The sequence below is a fragment of the Carcharodon carcharias genome, chromosome 39 (genome assembly GCF_017639515.1).
Source record: "Carcharodon carcharias isolate sCarCar2 chromosome 39, sCarCar2.pri, whole genome shotgun sequence".
In the NCBI taxonomy this organism is placed as follows: domain Eukaryota; kingdom Metazoa; phylum Chordata; class Chondrichthyes; order Lamniformes; family Lamnidae; genus Carcharodon; species Carcharodon carcharias.
Window position 1 is genome coordinate 1,395,168 of NC_054505.1, and position 14,553 is coordinate 1,409,720.

Sequence of the window (14,553 nt, forward strand, 5' to 3'; positions counted from 1 at the left end):
ATTTGCGACTTTAATACAACATTCACTGGGGGGGCGCAAATGTTTTGAAATTGTATGTGGGGCTTTAATACACCATTTAATGGGGGGATGGTGAATGTGTGGAGATTATATTTGGGGCTTTAACAGATCCAAAGATAATGGAGGCATCATTGAGACTCTGTGTGTTTATTGTGCGGTGGGGAAGATTCACTTGTTTCACCAGAGTCGACGCCAGTATTTGAAAGTTAGACCCTCACTGACAATTCTGAGAGAGACTTTGGGTGATGTTTACAACTGGCAGATATCGGGAACCGTGGCACTGGGCAGGAAACACAGCCGCCTGGTCTCTCGCTTTTTGCTGCAGAGAAGCCAGTCTGCTCACCCACCCGGTAACTCCCTGCTCTCATCCAAACAGAGCCACAAGCCGATTGCCCAATTGCACAGGTTCACACCCCTGCACTGCTGCTCTCTGGGTCCCCTCGCCTGTCTCAGTCACTCCTGCCCCAGACCACTGACTAAATCAGAAACCGAGAAGAATCAGGCGGATTCCAAATGTTAAATCCCTTTCTCCCTCCACTTATTGTTTTAATTGTCCCCCCCTTTTCTCCAGGTGCGGGTTTTGATCTTATTGTTCACACACAGGTCAGTATTTGATTCTGAATCGACCGTTAATACTTCTTCCTTTCCAATTACAGCTCTGCCCAAACCAGATATATCAGTGGTTTCTCGCGTGGCTGAAAAGGGTGGAGATGTCAGCATTTATTGTACAAGCCCCCGGGGAAATCCGGGCATCAAATTTTACTGATACAGTCTGATGCTGCAGGGATCCATTCGGTGTCCTTCACCATCAGGGATATAGATGGCTCGGAGACTGGGAATTATTCCTGCCAGTATGAAGCGGATCTGGAAGTACGGACGCTTCCCTCGGCTCTGAGTGATCCTGTCCATATAACGGTGAGAGGTGAGTGAGATTCGCAGTCATTGTCTCCATCCGAACTTACTTAATGGAGCCAGAGTTTCAATTTCAGCCTCCAACAATTCGCAGTTCACCACGTTTTGTTTTGTTAGTATTATTATTTTTAATTCTTTCATGCGATGCCAGCGCCTCTGGCTAGGCCAGCATCTTGTTGCCTACCCCTGGTTCTGCTGGGCCATTCTCAAAGGGGAGTTAAGGGCCATCACACTGCTGTGGTTCTCAAATCACAAGTAGTCCAGAAGAGGTGGGAACGGCAGCTTCGAGTCCCCACAGCCATAAGTGAAACAGTTGAATTTTGAGGGTAATATGGTCACCATCATTGAGGCAAAAAACGTCTTACTTGTTTTTATTTATTTGTTTTAATCTTGATTGAAATGAAAATGCACATATGCTGCGGTGGGATTTTATTTTGGAATTGACAGCTGCGTATCATCAGTTTAGGTCCCTGTATATGTCTCCACTTTATAAAGGGAGGGGAACAGAGAGAAACAGAGGGCGAATGTGGTCACCACCAGCCGAGTCTCTCCCTGAGAGTTGATGCGCTTTGACAATATCACAGTCTCCCCCACGGCGAGAGGGAGGGATGAAACAGGATTGGAGGCGGCCTCTGCGCTCTCTAGCCGCTGGTGAGGAAAGAGGTGAACGAAGTTGAAACCTTCTCCAATTTCTCTAATCTCATAGCTTCTCGTTTAACGGACAATTGCGATGGTGATTATCCTGGGAATAGAGGGCAGCCAGATCAGGAGAATGAACGGTTGCAAAGGTAGGTTTGATAAATTGATGGCTGCAAGAACGATTTCATTTCAGAATAGGTTCCAAAAGGAATAATACAATATTGTTGACTTCGCGCTATTAAATTTAAATTAACAAAAATAATTGTTATCATTATATGTCAACAATTTGAATGATGATTGCCCGGATAATAAAACTCTAAGTTAACATCTCCTCGATCATTGTCACTGCAATAGAGTCGGTGATAAATACGCTGAAGAGGTGACAGATGGAAAGAAGCTGTCAAAACGAAATGGAGTTGCAAATAACCATCTCATTAAATTCATTGAGAATGGGCGTTTCAAAATCCGTTGAAGTGTAAAAAACCGATCATATTATCACAATAATATATTCCACAGTTTTCCAGGTATTTTTATTGTTATTATTATTAATGTATTCCACACTGTTCTTATTGCCACAATTAGTTGCAGTTGTTTTTTTTAATTTCTGCATTCATTCATTGGATTTGGGCGTCACTGGCTGGGACAGCATTTATTGCCCATTCTTAATTGTCCCTTGAGAAGGGGTTGCTGAGCTGCCTTCTTGAGCCGATGCAATCCCTGTAGTTTAGGTACACCCACGGTGCTGTTAGGGAAGGAGTTCCAGGATATTGTCCCTGTGGTGTAGGTACATGCACAACGCTGTTAGGGAGGGAGTTCAAGGATTTTGTCCCTGTGGTGTAGGTACACCCATGGTGCTGTTAGGGAGGGAGTTCCAGGATTTTGTTCCTCTTGTGTAGGTACACCCACGGCACTGTTAGGGAGGGAGTTCAAGGATTTTGTCCCTGTGGTGTAGGTACACCCACGGTGCTGTTAGGGAGGGAGTTCCTGGATTTTGTCCGTGTGGTGTAGGTACACCCACCTGTGCTGTTAGGAAGGGAGTTCCAGGATTTTGTATGTCTGGTGTAGGTACACCCATGGCGCTGTTAATGAGGGAGTTCCAGGATTTTGTCCCTGTGATGTAGGTACACCCACAGCGCTGTTAGCGAGGGAGTTACAGGATTTTGTCCGTGTGGTGTAGGTACACTCATGGTGCTGTTAGGGAGGGAGTTCCAGGGCTTTGTCCGTGTGGTGTGGGTACACCCACGGCGCTGTTAGGGAGGGAGTTCCAGGATTTTGTCCCTGTGGTGTAGGTACATCCACAGTGCTGTTAGGGAGGGAGTTCCGGATTTTGACCCAGCCACACTGAAGGAATTGATGACACAAACCTATTAGCCCCTTTTCGGCCATATAAGTGTGCCCTTTATCCTCCCCTCTGCAAACAAGCATAAATCTGAAACTACATTGAATCAAAACCCGCTGGTTACATTGGGACAGTCACTGTGACCCAGCAGCGGTTGTTTGCGGATGTTCAGCTTTGCAATGGACACAGGGATAAGTGGCGAGGAGGTTGCAAGGAATCCACCAAGTGCACATAGGCAGTTTAAGTGATTTGGATAAGTTTGCAGATGATGTGAAATGTGGGGAAATGAGATTGTCTCCTTTAACCGGCAGTGTTGATAGGCTGGAGCATCATTGACCTGGAGAGAGGCTGCAGGATGCTGCGGGACAAAGGGACCTGCCCTTCCTTGTACCTGAGTCACAACATTTAGCATTTTGGTGCAGCAATTAATCAGGGAGGGAGATGGGCTGAGGCGGCCTCTCTTGCAAGGGGGAGGCTCAAAACAATGGTGAGGTGTCGCTACAAATGCACAGAGCATTAGTGAGGCCAGACAATGCGCACAGTTCTGGTTTCCTTACTTCGGGAGGGATTTCAGAATCACTTCAGAGGAGGCTCTCTAGGCTGAACCCTGGGATGAAGGGCCTGCCTTGACAGGAAAGGCTGAACAGTTTGGACTTTCCAAGGCGAGAGCTGATCTTACTGAAACCGATAACATTCCCGGGAAGTTTGACAGGGGGAGGCACTGAGAGGGTGTTTCTGCTCCTGGGGAGGGGACGGGGGAGATTAGAAGGAGCCATCGCCCTTTAAAATAGAGACCAGGAACATGAGAAGGTTGTTCGTCCCTTTGAGACTGCTCCGCCATTCAATAGGATCCTGGCTGACCCTCTTTCTCAACGCCACGTTCCGTTGAGGGATCGGACATTTAAGGTGGAGATTGTTTAAGCAATAAAGGCGCCTTTCTTTTAAGGCAAAGGTGAGAAAGATTTCCTTCTCTCAGGGAGGAGTGGGCCTTTGGAATCCTCTTGCACATCCACCAGCGGAGACTGGGCCACTGTAGATATGCAGGGCTGCATTGGACTGGATCTTTATGCACAGGATGGCGAGGGGCAGTCCAGATATTGGCATTAACGTCACAGACAGGTGAGCCACGTTCTTATTGAAGGATGGGCCGAAAGGCCTCCTGCTGCTCCGATTTTTATTTTATATCTATGGTGATGACAATGGGGCTCATCCATGAATGTCTATGGAATTCCCAATTGACTCTGACAGTGGGAGCAAAAACCTAGAGAGAGCAGCTGAGGCTGCCAGAAATGTACAGACAGAAATGGAATTCAGAGGCGTTTCTCATACCCCCAAATTGCAGTGATCCACGGAAGATCACCTGGCGGGTATCTTAATTTTACATATTCTCTGGTATAAAAGTTTTTAAAGATAGATTTTCCCTGCCCACTCCCCGGCGCTAACATAAACCTCGTGCCTGCAGCAAAGGGATTGACACCTGTTATTTTGCGGGCTAAATTCTACCACAATAGGTTGGACTAAAACCCTAGCAAACCAATAGTTACACATGAATCCACACACAAACAAACAATTTAATAATGGTAGACGTGTATGAACTGGCGCTTAATCAGTTAATGAATCATAGTTGCTTGGAGGTGTTAAGAAAGATGATACCATCGGAGGAGACATGATAGAATATTTTATTTTACTGCCTCCCCTCGTGACCAGAACAGAGAAGTCTGTCATTACATTAGCATTGCTGAATTAAATGACTAGTGACGATTTAACAATTTGTCGGAGCCCATTTTCACAGAGGAATGCAGGCAATCTGTCAATATGTTTTGTTAACGGGAATATTGTGTCTCAGGAAGATGCTCAACAGCAGAGACCTGTGTAGTCTATTATGGCAGGAGTGTATCAGTGACAGCACATGATTCACTTGAGCAGCCTTGTTTATAAGCGTTTATTTTCTATTTTCACAGGGCATGATACTGATGGAATATATCCAGGGGTCAGTTGCAAGGAAGAGTCTGCAGTGTAAAATCCTTCACTTAAGATGTTATATAACACTGAGATTTTTCACGTAGTTGCGTTTATTGTTACAAAAAAACCCCGTAAACACCCATTCCTTAATGCCAAATATTTCCATTTCTTCTATCAACATATTTCCAGTGTGTGTGTGTGTCTCTGTGTGTGATTGCATGTGTGAGTGTACAAATGTTTGTATGTGTGTGTGTGTGTCAATGTGTGTGGGTGTCCTTGTGTGTATTCATGTTTGCGTCTGTGTGTGTGTGGTTTTTATATGTGTGTCTCTGAGTATGCCTTTGTGGGTGACTGCATGTGTGAGTGCCCATGTGTTTGTGACTGTGTGTGTCAATATGTGTGGGTGTCCATGTGTATATGTTTGTGTCTGTGTCTGTGCGTGTGTGTGTCTGTGTGTGCCTGTGCCTGCTTGGCTGTAAAACCAGTAAATACCCGGTCCTTAATGCCAAATTTTTCCATTTCTTCTGTCAACATATTTCCGTTGTGTGTGTGTCTCTGTGTGTGTCTGTGTGTGATTGCATGTGTGAATGTCCATGTGGTTGTTTGTGTCTGTGTGTGTCAATGTGTGTGGGTGTCCTTGTGTGTGTATGTTTGTGTCTGTGTGGGTGTGGTTTGTATATGTGTGTCTGTGTGTGTGTCTGTGTATGATTGCATGTGTAAGTGTACATGTGGTTGTATGTGTCTATGTGTGTCAATGTGTGTGGGTGTCCTTGTGTGTGTATGTTTGTGTCTGTGTGTGTGTGGTTTGTATTTGCGTGTCTCTGAGTATGCCTGTGTGTGTGTCTGCGTGTGTGAGTGCCTATGTGTTTGTGACTGCATGTGTCAATACATGTGGGTGTCCGTGTGTTTATGTCTGTGTCTGTGCGTGTGGGTGTCTGTGTGTGCCTTGTCTGCATGGCTGTATGAGAGTATGTGTGCATGTGCTTCTTTGGTGTCTGTGTGTGTGTGCCTGTGTGCATGTGTGTGCACCTTGGTATGTGTGCCTCTGTGTGTGTGTGTGTGTGTGTGTGTGTTTGTGTGTGTGTCTGTGTCTGTATCTGTGTTTGTGCCGTGTGCCTGTCTGTGATTGTATTTGTGTTTCTGTGTCAGTGTGTGCACCTTAGTTTGTTTGCATGTGTCATATGCCTGTTTGGTTGTGTGTGTCTCTAGGTGCCTGCCTGTGTTTGTGCGTATATGTGTGTGTGTGTTTCTGTGTATGTTTATGCCTGTGTTTCTGTCTCTGTGTGTGTGTCTGTGTGTATGTGTGCTTGTATGTGTGTGTGTGCCTGTGTGTGTGTGTGTGTGTGTGTGCTCACGCTCGCTCGCATGTGATTCTACATGTTTGAGGGATTTCTTTAGGAAGAGATCCATACCTATACTTATTGATTGCAATTGTTTGTTAGTTAGAAAATGCGAGTTGTTAAAATAAGTTTTGCTTTAAGGTTAAATAATCATTCTGTGTTTTTGAAAGGAGCCTTGTCATAGTCTCTTTTCTTCGGGATGATAATGATACTGAACCTCAAATGCCAATTTGGGGTAAAGTTAAGCATTGAATAAAATAATGGTGCGGCCCCAGGAGTAATGGGGCTTGATAATTCGGGCACCCCACCCATCCCATTCGTTACAGAATTTCGTTCACAGGAGAGATGGGGCAAGTTGGACGGTTGGTGAAAAAATGTGCACACAAGACAGAAGAGGGTTGAATGCCGTTATGCAAAGAAGGTTGTATTATTTCAGGCTGAGGTTAGCACTGTCAGGGATTACCTGAGGCGGAAATCTGTAGCTGCAACTCAGAGGAACTTCCTCTCGGCCAAGGACAAAGGAGACCTGAGCCCCTGGCAGGATGAACGGGGCATCAGAACAAAGTCTGGAGCAAAACATGTTAGGCCTAATCTCAATGCTGTGTTCACGTTATGTCTATTATGCCTTGTAGTTAATGGATCATTTGTACATCATCACTGCTGCAACCATAAATGAAAACCCCTAACCGAATTAAACACCCCAATTCTTCCCCTCTTGTATGTTTATCTGAGCTACAACAGCCGCAAAAACCTCGAATGCAAGTACCTTTGAAAGTGAAACTAAAACTCAATTTGACCTCTTCTTTACACGCAGGTACATAAATGAAAATCAAAATTAACCATAAAAGCAGAAACTCATTCCTAACATCGACAAATACAGATATAACTTACTTAACCTGCCTCCATTTCCTAACACGACCCTCTCCTTCAAAACTGTTTCCATCAATCCACTTCTTAAAAATAAAATCTCGCCAAACCTCCGCTCCTACAAACTGCTACCCACATCTCCAATCTCCATTTCTTCTCCAATTTACCATAAACGTGCTGTCTGCTCGCAAATCGGTGTCCATCAGTGCTGAATCTTCATGTTTCAATCTATCCAACTGGGATACTGCCCGTGTCACTGTGTGAAAAGGGAGCACATCAGGATTGTGCATGGCATGAATGTGACAAAGTTACAAAATAGGACAAGGGCAGGTGGATAAAGTAATGGGAATGGGAAATTTAACGGTAGAGCGGCCTGGAAGGTGAAAATGCATACTACCCACCTTGTTCATTTAGCTAATTGTGGTTAAAGGGAATACAGCTGAGTGGTTATACGCTTCCGTCCCATGTACGCGGTCCTATGTTCGATCCCCGGCATCTCCCCGTTGCAAGTGTTAAATTCCACCCCAGTAAATGTGGGTGATTCCAATGTTTTTTACTGGGATAAAGACTCAGATGCACCAGCCGAACGCCCGCTGCAAATTTCAATCCCCTTTGCAGCGTTTACACCCCATCAGCCTGTGCCCAGATCCAGCCACCCAGTGACTGAACCTCTGTGAGACTGGCAAAGAGCGTCCCCTGCAGTAGCCGTGAGCCGCCAGCAGATGGTGGCATTGGATTGTTTTCATCTCAGGAAAGTATCTCCAACCTGCGGAGAGTTAAACTTTCATTTTCCATCTCCCCCATTATCAGTTTATTCATTTATTGTTTTTTTTTGGGGGGGGGGGGAATTGGTGATAGTGTGGGGATTATATTTGAAGCATTAATAAAGCGGTTTCTGGGGGTGGGGTGGGGCTGATTGCGTGGAGAATATATTTGGGGCTTTAATGCAACATTTTTTTTGTTGGGGGGGTGAATTTGTGGGGATTATAGTTGAGGCCTTAATAAAACATTTACTGGGGGGGGGGGGGGTGGTGGGGGGGCGGTGGGGGAGTGAGGGGTGAAGTTGTTTTGGGCTTTAACCTTTCCAAAGATAATGGAGGTATCATTGAGACTCTGTGTGTTTATTGTGCGCTGGGAAGGATTCACCTGTTTCACCAGAGTCGACGCCAGTTTTCGAAAGGGAGACTCTCGCTGAAAATTCTGTTAGAGACTTTGGGTGAGGTTTAGAACTGGTGGGCTAACTGGACGGGCGGGAGGGGTGTTCAAGAGTGGAGGTCGGTCATTTGTACTTCGACCCTGCCCGTCTGGCTGTATCACTGTAACCCACAAGATCACAGGACAAGAGCTGCAAAATGGGAAAGGTCTGTATAAATTGTCTCTCCCGGTCCGGCACAGACACGGGGTGAATAAAGAGGACAAAGATGTAAAAATCAAATCCCGGCCTCTGAAATGTGAGTGTTTCCAATGATTGTTCCTGGGAATAAGAGTCGGTGTGACAAATGGGAAGATATTAATTAGAAACCTTTATCAAGATGCAGTGTGTGTTGGGGATGGGGGGTGTGGGTCGCTGGTGAGGGGGGTAGGGGGGAGTGTGATGGGTGGGGGCGGGGGGTGCTGGGGGGCGGGGGCGGTGTTGAGGGGGTGGATTTAACCATTGACAATGTCTTGCGCTGGATTTACAGAGCACAGCAAAGTTATCCTGACATGAGAGCGGTGTCTGAAATCTGTACCAAGTGCCCACTTTGCAGCCTGGAATAATCCCACAAACACCATCTCCAGACAATATCTCCAACGGTGAAAGAGGAGCAGAGCTCATGGGCAGTGTCTGCTGCTAAAGGGGCGAATTCACCAGCCGAGAGCCCGCTGCAAATTTCAATCCCCTTTGCAGTGTTTACACCCCATCAGCCTGTGCCCAGATCCAGCCACCCAATGAATGAACCTCTCTGAGACTGACAAACAGCAGCGCCTGCAGTAGCCAGAAGCCGCCAGCAGATGGTAGCATTGGATCACTTTCATCGCAGGAAAGTTTCCCCAACCTGTGGAGAGTTAAACTTTCACATTCCATCTCCCCCATTATCAATTTGGGGTGAATGTGTGGAGATTATATCTGGGGCTTTAACACAGTCGCTTAGCAAGTTTTAAAATGGGAAGACTGAGTACTTAGTTTATTGGATAATCAGGTCTGCAAATCCACTCTCAGGTTCCCTTTCTGACACAGATATTGTTTCACACACTCCCAGTGTCTTGTTGTTCACCTTTTTGATACAACTCTTCATTATCCTCTCCTGATAAAAAATTCTGCATCCTGTGTGAGAAAATAACATCCACACCACAGCCCAACAACCTGATAAATGCCAAGGGTTTGCCACCAGCCCTGTTCCTGATGCTCAAACCTGGATGGAGGGATTTGTAGTCAAACGTAATCAGTGGCAGAGCCGCGACTGGTGCGGTAAATAAAACAGGGAATGTGAGAGAGGCCAGGATAGGAGACACAGAAAGCCTGGGTGTTTGTGGGGCTGGTGCAGTTTATAGATATAGGTATAGCAGGAGCCAGGTTAAAGCAACTGTCCACACGATGCATTGATACACATTTATCATCATCATCAAGGATGGACACCCATGAGCTGTGGTTCTACTTTCTACAGAATTAATATCCTGCAGCTCCCAGTGAAATACATTGACACAGTTAGCGATAGAATTGAAGCTGATCGTGTGCATTGCAGGACATTTGAATGAAGATGTGTTGGAGAAGCCCGAAATCGCTATTCCGTATTCTCATTGGCCCCGTCACAGACACGCCCATTCACGTCAGCCATTGGCTGGGAATTCAGACATTCCGCAGAGAGTAAGGGGAGCGGGATTTAACAAATTCAGTTCCAACCTTCACTCACATCCAAGGTGGATTTAATTAAGAGGCCAAATTTAAGAATTTCACAGCGCATGAATATTTATTAATGATTCCAAGTAATAGATTAACTCACTTCCTGAAAGGAAATAGTAACTCACCTCCTGACCCTCCGAGGACTGTCCACCTTCTACATGGCACAAATCCGGAGTGTGAAGGGATCTTCGCCCCTCTCCTGGATGAGGGCAGCTCCAACAAAAGCTCGATAACGTCCAGGCCAAAGCAGCGCCGCTTGATTGGCACCAGATCCACAACATTCACACTCTCTACCACCGACGCACATTAGCAACAGCGAGTATCATCTACACGAGGTACTGGAGAACTCACCAGGGCTCTTAGACACTGCCATCAAAACACAGGACACCTTCCACTAAGATCAACTGGTACATGGGATCCTACGTCTGGAAGCTCCCTTCCAAACCACAGACCATCTTCATGTAGAACTTAGTTTGCGCAGACATGAGCGTCTGAATGGAAGAGAGAATGTTCCAGCGGCAGAGAGGCTCAGGGGGTGAATTCTGTTGTTCACAGTCCTAGGGTAGCGGTGGCACCGCTCACAATGGTGTGGTTATTAACCCTGGTGATACGAAAGAGACCACGATTAGTTGAACACAGATATCGTAGAGTGATATACGGCTTGAGGAGGTTATATATACACGTATAGCAGGAGCCAGGTCATTTAGGTATTATTATGCAGGGAGGAGAATTCTGCGGTGCAGTTCACAGCTTTTGTGAACGAATATTCACTCTTTCCTGCTGCAGCCAGCAGTATGTTTAAATCGGGAGTTTGTGAGCGGATCCCTGCCCTTCGAAGTCGCTTTGCAAAGTGTCAACATTGCCGATCATCACTGGGCGGCCGCCCTGTATCCCCTTTGGGATGGGAAACACGTGTTCACTTGTGGGAAATTCTTCAGTATCTACACAAACACAGCAACCTGATGTGTAAGAGTTTTCTGTTATTGAAGGGATGCTCATTAATTTCAGGCACAGTCGAACTAATCGGCGAATAGAAATTCATCCGGCTTGTAGTTCTAGAAAAAAAAGGCTTTGCATAAACGATAGTGCACACTGAGAGTGTTTTGCAGCGGGCTTTGTATATTATACTTGCTTAGCACTGACATGAATGATTGTTGGTTATTATTTACTTGATGCTAGGGATCGATGTCTGAATTTCATACATGCGGGGTAAGTGTCCAACCACTGAGCTGCTCTCCACCTGTCCGCAATTAGCTTAGTGGACAAGGGGGATGCGGAAGCAAGTTTGACGTTCGTTCCTCCCTTTATTGTTAAATCGCTTAATTATAATCTTACTCCATTTACCTGCTTATCTCCCATTTTGTCCCACTGTCACAGTCAAGTCAGGCGCGATTCAGATCCGCTCCCTTTCCATTCAGAGGCAGAATCCCATTTGGATAGTTTTAAACAAGGATGTTCAGCAATTGTTGGAAACCGATTTGCGAGCTGGCTTCGCGCCCATGGCCAAGGGAGATGAAATGGGGATTGGAGATGTGGGCAGCGGTTTGCAAGAACGATGGTTTGATTAGATTTAAGCTTCGGGAATTGGGTTTATAGAAGCAGTTTTAAAAGAGGGGAGCGTATTAGGAAGGAGAGATAGTTTAAGTAAGTTATATTTGTACTTGTAGGTGTTAGGAATTAGTTTTAGTTTAGAAACTGGTGTCACCTCTGCTTATCTCCGAGATGTATAAAATATATAACTCCTCCCTTCCACTAGCCCACCACGCTTCACACTCAAAGACAGAAAGAAGCAGCTCCCATTGGCGGATCAAGATCCAGAGATCATGGAATTTTTTCTTTTGGTCACGATCCTTGAGTTACTGACATTCAGCCAAAGTCTTCAAAGTGGCCACATCGCAGCCGGAAATGACCTCCCACATGATGGAGATAAAGGGAGACTAACCCTCTTTGTTTATCTGGCAAAATGAGACCATGACTGTTAAATAGAAAACAATTCAAAATCATTCATGGTCTAATTTGAACAGGAAATAGGGTTGAAATAAGAAAGGGAGCCTATTTCTCCATACTACAAATATTATTTAACAGTAGGTTCCTGCAGTGGGGATGTAGCTCAGCGGTAGAGCGCACGCTTCGCATGTGTGAGGCCCCGGGTTCAATCCCCGGCATCTCCACTTCACGTACTATTCATTTACGGGATGCGGATGGCGCATTTATTGCCCATCTCTAATTACCCCCTCAGAATGTGGTGAACTGCCACCTTGAACCGCTGTAGTCTCTGTGGTGTAGGTTACACGGGGAGATCCCGTGGTTTTGACCAAGCGACAGTAAAGGAACGGCCGATATATTTGGAAGCCAGGATGATGAGTGGCTTGGTGCGACCGTCAAGGTGGTGGTCTTCCCAAGTGTCTGCAGCTCTTGTTCTTCTCGGAGAAATCAGTTGTGGATTTGGAAGGTGCTTTTAAGGATGCGTAGCGAGTTGCTACAATTCATCTTGTAGATGGTACACACTGTTGCCACTGTGCGTCGGTGTTGGAGGGAGTGGATATTCGCCGGTAAAGGGGGCTTCCTTGGCCCGGATGGTGTCAATATTCTTGAGTGTTCTTGGAACTGCGCTCATTCAGGCAAGTGGAGAGTGTTCCATCACACATCTAACTTGTGTCTTGCAGATGTTGAACAGGCTTTAGGGAGTCAGGAGGTGAGTTATTCGCCGTCCGTTCCCTAGCATCTTTCTTGCTCTTTGAGCCGCAGTATTTATATGGCTAGTCCAATTCAGTTTCTGGATAATGGTAACAGCCAGGATGTTGCTGGTTGGGGAATTCAGCGATGACAACGCCATTGAACATCAAGGGGCGATGGTAAGATTCTCTCGTGTTGGAGATGATCATTGTCTGGCACTTGTCTCGTGTGAATGTTACTTGCACTTGCCAACCCAGGACTGAATATTGCCCAGGCCTTCTTGCATTTGGACATGGACCTGCTTCAGTATCTGTGGAGTTGCGAATGATGCTGAACGTTGTGCGGCCATCAGAGAACACCCCCACTTCTGACAACCGTTCACATTTCCAGAGCCAGCAGGTTTGGTTAAACTGAAACAAACATTGATGTTTGCAGCCGGATTGTGTTCACCTTCCTGTTTCTTTCTGGAATGAGATCGGACACAATGAAAACCTGGATAAAGGTTTATACATTGGCACATGAGGATGTAGCCCCGCCCCTCAGCCACATCCCGTCCACCATTCTTCCCACGCCGTCTCTCTCTCTTCCTTCCAGCCTGTCCAGGCTGTCAGAGCGCCAGACTGGCACTTATAACCGTATCACACCTGGTGTGACCTTTCACTTCTCTCGAACTTTCTGCTTCTGATGACATTTCATTTTGCCCATCGCCTCTCATTCAAAACTGCCCTCACTGCTGTGCACCGAAGGACCATCAAAAAACGCTCAAAGTGATATCTTCACTATTTTCCGCACTCAGCCTCCGCAATGATTGATTTCTCGTCTTCAGGGAATCCATCTCGATTCCTTGTGTTCTACCCCCTCCCACCCCCCTGATTTCAGAGCACCTTTATCTCCCCTTAATCTCTCTCTCTCTGTGTGTAAAGTATCCAAGTCAGATTCCCTGGCCTGCAAGAACCCAATTACTTCCTGTCTCCCGGGCCTCTCTCCTGGTACAGCTCCCATCTCCACTTCATTCCAATGGACACTGACCTGAAATGATATGGCGAACATCTGTTTCACCCATTCACCGCCACATCTGCCTGGCCTTGAGACAAAACAATGTAGGGTCCTCTCTCGTCACCTCAAACCGTTCTCTATGCCATTATCATCCTTGAATTCAATGGTTCTCTGCAGTTCTCTCTCTGTCCCTCTTGAAATTGGACGCAGTATCTCAGATTTCTGACCCTCGAAGTTTAAGCCCTTTAACTAATGCCCCAATGTATAGCTGCCCTGTCCCTGGGAATCTGGAGAGTGGGATCCAGCTCCTTTTCCCCCGCATTAGGGAGGATGTCAAGCTTTGGGAAATGGTACAGGAAGCATTTAGAATGATGGCCCCGGAGATGAGGCATTTCAGTGGTGTGGGCAAATTGGAGAATTTGGATTTCCGCTCTTGCTTTGAGCATCTCACTTTGTCTTACTTAACACCATATTTCTCCATCCCCCACCAAATATCATCAGAAACTCTCACCAAGAGATCTGCACTGTTTCCCTCCCTCAGCCTCTGCAATGAGAGGCTTTCCATTGTCGGTGACTCCATCTCAATTCCCCCCGCTCTCTCTCCTCTGGGTTAACTGCCCTCTTACCTCCTTAGTCACTCCCAATGGGCAGTACCCTTGAGAGGCACTTCCTGTTCCCAACTTCCCTTCCCTTTTCCCACTTTCGATTATACTATTAGCGCGGTTCCTCACCTCAGATACGGTCCTTTACTTCAAACTCAACCCCGTTTCTCTCCAAAGCGTTTGGAAATGATTCCGCCTCCGAACTCGGTGTCCATTTTCTCCGGAGCTCCGTGTCTCTCTCCAATTAGCAATCCGCCCCTCTTATTGCACCGAAGGGGCTGATATCAGAGTGACAAAAGATTTTTTGCGTGACTGTGACAG

The 14,553-nt window shown here is 46.3% G+C and overlaps 1 non-coding gene across 1 annotated transcript; it reads left to right on the top strand.

The window, feature by feature from the left end:
* Window positions 1-12,057: 12,057 nt before the first annotated feature.
* On the top strand, window positions 12,058-12,129 carry trnaa-cgc. Its single transcript has one exon. It is a non-coding gene; the product is annotated as a tRNA-Ala (tRNA).
* Window positions 12,130-14,553: the final 2,424 nt, after the last annotated feature.